This window comes from Apus apus, chromosome 2 (assembly GCF_020740795.1).
Source record: "Apus apus isolate bApuApu2 chromosome 2, bApuApu2.pri.cur, whole genome shotgun sequence".
NCBI classification, from domain to species: domain Eukaryota; kingdom Metazoa; phylum Chordata; class Aves; order Apodiformes; family Apodidae; genus Apus; species Apus apus.
The window spans coordinates 121,624,456-121,633,098 of NC_067283.1; positions in this window are offsets into that span (position 1 = coordinate 121,624,456).

The window sequence follows — 8,643 nt, forward strand, 5'->3', positions numbered from 1 at the left end:
TACAAGAGACTGCTCAGCCTTTTGTCTCTATGTAACCCCATGCACAGGATGGATGGGTCAATAGCCAGGACCAGTGTATTAGTGCCAGCGTATATGATCCTTTCATTGTGGTGGCTCACTTGTTGGCACCTTCTTTAGCTGCAGCATGGTACTTTGCATTTGCTCCCGTGCTGTTTTCATGTACCAGATGCAGATAATTAGTGCATGATGGATCAGGGTCCAGATGGATCCAGCAGATGGGGACCTGGAACAGTTGAGAAACTGATCTGTTCTGCAATGGCAGGCACCTTGGTAGAGAAGTTTTCAAGTCTCTTACTGAAGGCATAAGATTTAACAGGTCTGCTGGTGGTGCTTGGTCATGTAATGTTGAGATTCAAAGAAGCAATTTCTCTCTGCCCCTAGGCCTGGCACCCTTGCAAAATTAAGTGAAGCATAATTCAAAACATCCACTGTATCCATTATGCAAAGGATTGCACTTTGTCAACCAAACTGCAAGAGATAGACTCACTAGAAATGTATTTTAATGTTTTTAGGTTTGGGATTTTTTTTAGATAAATCCATGAGCTGAAATTAAGAGTTCATAGTTTGTTCATTGAGTATTCTAAGAGGTTAAAACAGACTACAGTATATCTGCTGCTGCACTGAAAGAACAAAAAGCAAATGTTTATTAGCACAGGGAATATTAACCAATAAGTAATTCCTAGGTTCTTTCCAAACATTTGTTCACAAGTGTATGTCACCCTGGAGTGACCAATAACGAAATAAATACAGTGTTTCTTTTGGGGAGCATAGAAATGAATAGGACATCTTCACCCTGAAAGAGGAACCCACTATACAGTTATTGTTGTACGTGAGGCGATGCAAATGCAAAGGTAAATCCAAGCCAGTACAGTGACTGCTTCATAATGGCAAGCATTTCTTATCCCTGAATACAAGGAATGCAAAGTTCTGGGAATTTCCTGAGAGCCTTGCACTGCAAAAGAAAAGAATGCATGGTAAAGATAGCAGTAAGATCCATGGATTTATTGCTTCCTCTAGCCAGCTTCAGCAGATAAAAATGCTAAGGAACTCTTAGTAGATTTGAAGGAGAAACTATTGATGGAAGGGAGCCATAACATGATTGCCCTCTTTCTTGGGAGGTGCTGTCCTACCCTTAAGGCTTTCCTAGTTTACTCTGTGGGCGTGGGCCTGGTTAATGAATTATTTCCCGTAACACCTGTAACAGGAAGGATTACCATGGTGTATGGTTATCCCAAATTTTTAATCTCCAGTTACAGTTTACAAAATGGGAATATTCTGGCTTGTAAAAAATCAGAAAAGTAACAAATTTACTGAAAGTGGTGACTCTGCTACCTTTAAATCCTAGCTTCAGTCTCCTGCAGGTCTTTGTGACTGATGTGGCATGACCAGTGTAATGCATGCTGAGTTGTTTTACAAATTAGGTGTTAAATAGCCTAGATAATGGGAGCATGAAGCATTACTTTTAACCTAATTTTTACATGCCGAATGACTCTCTTGCCCTTGATCTGAGATGAATTCAGACTATAGCTTTAGAACTTGTGCATTTTCAAAGGTTTATGCAGATCTCTTTCAGTAAGCTGATAGTAACAAAAGAAAGGTTGAAAATGAAAATGAACTGAGAAAAGTTGAATGGAATTCAGCTGGAGAAAAATATCCTTTTAACCTGTGGGTAGGGTAAGTAAAATGAATAACAAGGGTGGTTTCCAAGTATTTTAATATCCATGTTGAAAAGCTTAGACAGAGAAGTCATAAAATTCATGTGAAGTAAGGTAAGAAGCAATGAGACTGGAGCAATAACAACTTTTAACTGCCATTAAGTGATCTTTGAATCTGCCTCATTGTTTCCTCTAGCAACTGCAGTGGGTTATTTCCTGTCAAAAATGCAGTAACTGGTATTTCAGTATATATATTATGAACTGTGGGCTTCATGGCAGAAATGAAAGATTTTGAATATGAATAACTAGAAAGAGAAAATTGAATGGGAGTTATGGATATTCTTGCCTAGAAGAAAGGCATTAAAGAGGCATCTTATAATAGATCCATAACGATACAAGTCATAGAACCATTTAGGTTGGAAAAGGCCATCAAGTCCAGTCATTAGCTTAACACTGCCCATGGATCCAGCCTGTCCAGGTTCCTCTGCAGAGCCTTCCTACCCTCAGGGAGATCAACACTCTCACCCAACTTAGTGTTGTCTGCAAACTTGCTGAGAGTGGACTCAGTCCTCTCACCCAGCTCATTGATACATTAAACAGAACTGGCCCCAACACAGAGCCCTGGGGAACACAACTTGTGACCAACCATCAACTGGATTGAACTCCATTTTCCACAACTCTTTGGGCCTGGCCATCCAGCCAGTTTTTTACCTAGCAAAGTGTACACCAGTCCAAGCCATGTGCAACCAGCTTCTCCAGGAGAATTCTGTAGGAACCAGTGTCAAAGGCTTTACTAAAGTCCAGGTTGACAACATCCGCATCTTTTTCTTCGTCCATTAAGTGGGCTGCCTTGTCATAGAGTGAGATGAGGTTAGTGAAACAAGCCCTGCCTTTCACAAACCCATGCTGACTGGGCCTGATTGCCTGGTTGTCCTGTAGGTGCTGTGTGATGACACTCATGATGATCTGCTCCATAACCTTCAGCAGCACCAAAGTCAGACGGACAGGCCTGTAGTTCCCTGCATCCTCTTTCTGTCCCTTCCTGTAAATGGGGGTCATATTTGCTAACCTCCAGTCAAACTGGACCTCCCCAGTAAGCCAGGACTGCTTATAAATGATGGAAAGTGGCTTGGTGAGTACTTCCATCCACTCCCTCAGTACTCTTGGGCGTGTCCCATCTGGCCCCATAGGGTTGTGTGTATCTAAGTGGTGTAGCAGGTCACTAACCATCTCCTCTTGTTTTTCCAGCTCAGGGGACTTGGTACCCAGAGAAGAATTATTCTTACTACTAAAGACTGAGGCAAAGAAGGCATTAAGTACCTCAGCTTTTTCCTCATGCTTAGTCGCTATGTTTCCCCCTGGATCCAATAAAGATGGACATTCTCCTTAGCCCCTCCTTTTGTTGCTAATGTTTATTATAGAATCATTTTTTCATAGAATCGTAGAATGCCAGGTAGGAAGGCACCTCAAGGATCATCTGGTCCAGCCCTTTTAGGTAATATTATAGTTTATTTGATGTGGCTCAGCACCCTGTCAAGCTGAGACTTAAAACTGTCCAATGTGTGGGAATCTACCACTTCCCTTGGGAGGCTATTCCAATGTTTGATTGTCCTCATGGTGAAAAATTTACCTCTTGGTTTTTTTATTGTCTTGTATAACAGTAGCCAGATTAAGTTCTAGTTGGGATTTTTGTGTCATCCTTAAAATGCTCACTTGACAAGACACTTCTATTAATTAGTTTGTTGTTCCTTAACTTTTTGTGGATTGAACTCTTGTCAGCACATTGCCTCTCCTTTGCCTAACATTTTAGAGGAGGAATAAGGCGTGGGATATCCTGACACACAAATGTCATTAAACAGGTGTAAGAAGGAAACAATATGGTATGATTTTTCAAAATGAAGTCTGCTGGTGTTAAGTTCTTTCACATGAGTGAAGTCAACCTGAATCTGGATATTTCATGACCAGAACTCTCAGCTCGGGCAACTGGAATTTCTGCCTTTTTTGGTGCAGCAGTATGTATGGCACCTGCAAGATAGCTTTCTCAGTCTTCCTTAATTGGGCATAATAGTTCATGGAGAAGTATGTAATGAAGGGTAGATAATTGTGCATCATTTAAAATAATAATATGAGGCATTCATGTGAGACCCCACCAAAATTTTCCTCAAGTTTGCGGGGTTTACATTCATGGTTTCACTCTTTTTGTGGTAGTGCTGGATGAAAGGTGGAAGATTAAAATCCAATTCGACTTAAAATTCACCATATACCATCTAAGAATGAGGTTGTGTCCTGTGAAATAGGTGAGAGCCCTCTAAGGAAGCTGGCTGTGCTCTGTTTTAAAAATCTGAGGTGTCTTATAAGCAGGCTTTGCGTATTTGTGCACATTTGGTCACTGTGTGAAGTACAACAGTAAAACATTCTGGTGTATTTGCAAACCTAAATGTTGAAATAATTGCAAATATCACAGAACACAGAAATCTGTAGTGACTACTTCTGTGCATAAATTCTGTGGTTATTTTTACTACATCGTTTACTAGAAAGCTTAATTCACTCATACAATTCTAATAAATGCTTTCCGAAGAAGCTGTGACTATTTTGTTTTTCATGCTGATAAAAAACTCAGAGCAGATTTTCTTTTTATTGAAGATACTGGCTTTTATAAGAACAAGACTGCTTTCTGCAGTGGGAAGCTGAAGAGGCTATAGCTTACTTTGAAAACTGTTGTGCTAGTCTCATTTGCGGATCATCTGCATAAAACATTAAGTTTTTTTACAATCTTATAAAAATAAGTTAATATTTTCACTTCAAATTCAGTGAGCCCTTTCAACTCAGTAGCCTTGAAATATGATATAATGCCTGCTATGCCTGCTAGAAGCAGGAAAAAGAAATAACAGAGAAGACTGACTACTTAAAGAGGCATCTCCTGTGAGTTCAGGAGGTAGCTGGTAGCTGGTCAGCTGCTGGGGTAAAATACACAGGGTCTTACTAACCTTGGAATTTGTTGTTTTTGGTGACAGGTTTGGAACTGCCCTAGGGTAGATTTTGAATACTCTGCATTACTAGTTTATTCACGTACAAGTATGTTGTGAGTCTTTGGTGTTTTCTGTATGCTGTATAGTGGCATTTGATTAACTTGTAAAAAATCTGTCCAGGGAATAATAAGAAAAAGAATGCATCAAGCAGCTAACCTAAAGTTAGACAGCTAATTGTTATTTATGGGTGCTCTTACATTTTTGGCTCCCTCTCCAGCAAACTACAAGGACAAGAAATGAAATGTGTATGCAGAGTAACAAAAATTACTGGTGAGATTAAAAGAGACACAAGAGTGAGTGACAGAAAAAGAGAAGCATTAATGGTCCGCAGCACCTGAAAGAGGCCAACCTTTACATGTAGTGGCTGAAGAAATTAGATCTGCCTAAATTATAGTTGAAGTTACACGACAGAAATATATGTAGACAGTTTGCTGATTATGTGTGCGTTATTTTCTATTAGACAAATATTTACAGCTAAAATTAATAACATTTATTTTTAGGAAGGCTGTTTGTTCCCAGAATGTCCTATGTGCCATGGGCAACCCTGAGAGAAAGAACTTCAGGCATCTGAATTAAGCCAGATCTAGTATGTAAGCACGGTTGATGTACTGGAAGTTAAAGAATTTATCTCATCCTAGAGTGGAATTGATCTTAATTAATTTTAACAGTTATAAAAAACTAGGCACCTGTTCTAAACTGTCACCTGGACTTTTTTCTATGCAAGAAGAGTAGCAGATAATTAGTAACTCATGCAGTACTGATGGTACCAAGTCTGAGATAAATGTGACCTGCCATCCTTTACATCCTTTATTTTTCTCTGCTGACTACACAGTGAACCAAGGCAATTTAGTTTAGATTAATTGTTTTAATATAGTTGAAGTCAGTTGACTTAAATCCCACCTTCAGTGCGGGACTGTGAAATTCTCTTCCCAGACAGGTGAAAGTTGAGGCCTGCCAGCCAGGGGGGTGAAGACAGAGAAAACAGAAGGTGAATGGTGGCATTGGTGAGCCTGTAACTCCAACACTTCCTTGTTCCTTAGTACCCTGCATTACTGTCCCTCAGGAGCAGGTACAAGGACTGCCTGTTTGCTTTGGGTGTTTTTTCCACACATGAAAGAATGGGAGGATTTACTAGGATATCTCAGAAATCTAAACTAGAGCTTTTGGCTGTAGGATTATTGGCAGCTGTTTTTGGTATGCTGAATAATAGTGATTTGGCTGTTAAAGGTTTGGATCTTTTTCATCTATATAATTGACAGGGAACACCTAAGGTGAAGCACAGAGAGATTTGTAATCAATGTATGTGAGCCTTGATAAATAACACTCTTTTGTATAACCAAGACATTTACAGAGTTTAAAGAGTATTATTTGTTTATTGTTCCTTTTTAAAAAGGTATGTATGAGGCAAGTAGACTGACGCTGGCTGTGTTAAAATAATTTCCCACACTGAATGGCAAGTAGTGTGATACATATCCACTAGATTTCCCTTTCATTGCAGCTTTGACTTCTGTACTCCAGTGAATTTGAGCATAAAGTGTGGTTTAAATAGATACACATTTTTAAGATTCAGGAAAGCCTAGGAGCGCCTTCCTTGGAAACATTCCCATTTAAGTCTCATCTCCTGGGTTCCAATACTGCTTTTTGCTTGGATTTATGGCATGTCTTCAATTTCATGCTGTATGTTGGTGGTAGTGCAACTTTATCCTTTTCAGCTGTCGTATCAATCTATTATTGAAAATACTGCAGAGGAATAAAGTCATCATTACATGGCATTACGGATGTCTAATGAAAAGTAGAAGAAGAAATGCACTTCCAACATGTAATTTGATCAACATTTTGATGAATTTTATGACAAGTGAAGCTTTCTGTAAATGAGGCTAATCTTAGCCCTCTGTGTCTTTTTTTCTCCAGTATCTTGCAGCAGACATAGAATCATAGAATCACAGAAGGGTTAAGGTTGGAAGGGTCCTTAAAGATCATCAGATTCCAGCCTCCCTGCCACGAGCAGGGACACCTCACACTAGATTAGGTTGCACAAAGCTTCATCCAACCCAGCTTTATGATGATTTTTACATATGATGCTTTTTACACTTCTACACATTCCCTTATGGAAATATGGTCCAAATCTAATGCAGATGATACCTGCTGCCTCTGTATGGAATCTGCTGCTCTGCTTCTTCACACAGCAGACACCCAACCAGTTTTGCTGTGCTAGGCTCTATCGACATGTACAGCTGGAGAGGTGGAGATAAAGGTGCATGAAGTGGGAAACACTAATTGCCAAGGATGGTGGTGAGCATTACTAAATACCTTTACCTCTTTGCTAATATCCACATACACTAAAAATTAATTATGTAACAGGATTTGTGAATATTAATTAACATTGTCCTCATGGGAGTACTCCAAAGGCCGGTAATTATTTAGGTAAGAGAAGACTGATTGTGGGCTCTGACACCATGAGATGAACAGAGAAGCGATTCACTTGATTTTAGTTTCCCTTTGGTCGTCTCTATTTGTTACTTTTAGAAATAATCCCAGCAGTATCTGTTTAATTACTCTGAATGAAGATATTTTTATACTTCTCACAGAGTGTCATTCAATCTACAGTTATTAGCCTCTGCTTGTTTGCCTTTTTTTTAACTTTTGTTCTTCCAGCTGTTTATGTAGTCCCAGAGAGCTGTTTGCTCTCCCAGCAGGGCATCTGACCTAGCAGTCCTAATTATTCCACACATTAGTATTATTCAACATTATTTCCTTTAATCGTTGTTAAGTGGTGGAACTATAGTGATTTTATTCCTGGTTAAATGTAAAAATGCCTTTTTATGCTAGTCCAAGTAATCTCTGCTGCTCTTGAGGATGAGTCTTGCTATTTAATTTGGACTTTTTCCTTACTCCATGTTAGACTTCTGTCCTTTGCCTTTATGTTTAGTCCTGATACTGAGTGAAAACAGAAAGCATGCTCCAAATGTTCCACCCTTGGGCCCTTGGGCTGTGCATTCAGAATTAGAATATGAAGATGATACATACTGTACTTAGTATGGCTTTGGATAAAACTTCCCATAAATCATTTGTCTTCCAGGATTATCCCCCCGTGCAGGCCCTGAACATGTAAACTACTAGTTTTCAGCAGAATGGAAATCACTAATTCCTAAAAGTTTTTAAGATATCAGCTTTATGTGTATCTTTCAACAAATACCTAAGTTGGGAGGAGTTATTCTTTTGCATATTCAGGATTTAGTACTGATGGATTGTTTAAGATTCTCAAAGAGACAAAAGCAAAGAACAAGATGGTGATTCCAGCAATTTTGAATAACACTGTTTTTGATGGGCTGAGTGCCAGCAGATGCGCACCCAGACATGCAAGAGAAGAAGCCCTTCCTCCGGTGCTGTGCAGAAGAGTGTGAAATGAGCCAGGACCTTCCTTGTTCTATTAAAACTCTGATAGAGACTTCAATGCTTATTTTGTAAAGTGCAGTCCTGACAGTTGTGGAAATGTGATGTTCCTACTGTCAGCTCAAGAGGAGAGAATTGTAGACAAGCTTCCCAACATTCTTTAGCCAGTCTGCATCAAAACTGCTCTCTGAAGAGTAGCCTGGTCTTCAGAAATGTTTGCTGCAAGGTCTCTATTAAGACATCTCCTGCAGGTTGCACTGTTATGCACAGTGTTGGCAGGTGTGTATTTGACAGGTAGCGGTCTGCATCCACTGACTCCCTAAACAGCTTTCAGCATGACAGCAGCTTCATATTATTTCTCCCTCAGCTTCTCGGAAAAGAGACCTCATTTCTCGGGAAATAAACCTTGTTAAAATAATGACAAGAGCCTTAATAGAAAATCTTTAAATGTGTAAGAAAAGGGTTATTTTGGTCTAAAGCTGTTGTTTTACAAATGTATTCCTGCAAAAGCTTCATATAAGGAAGAATCGCTCATGGGCTGAAGC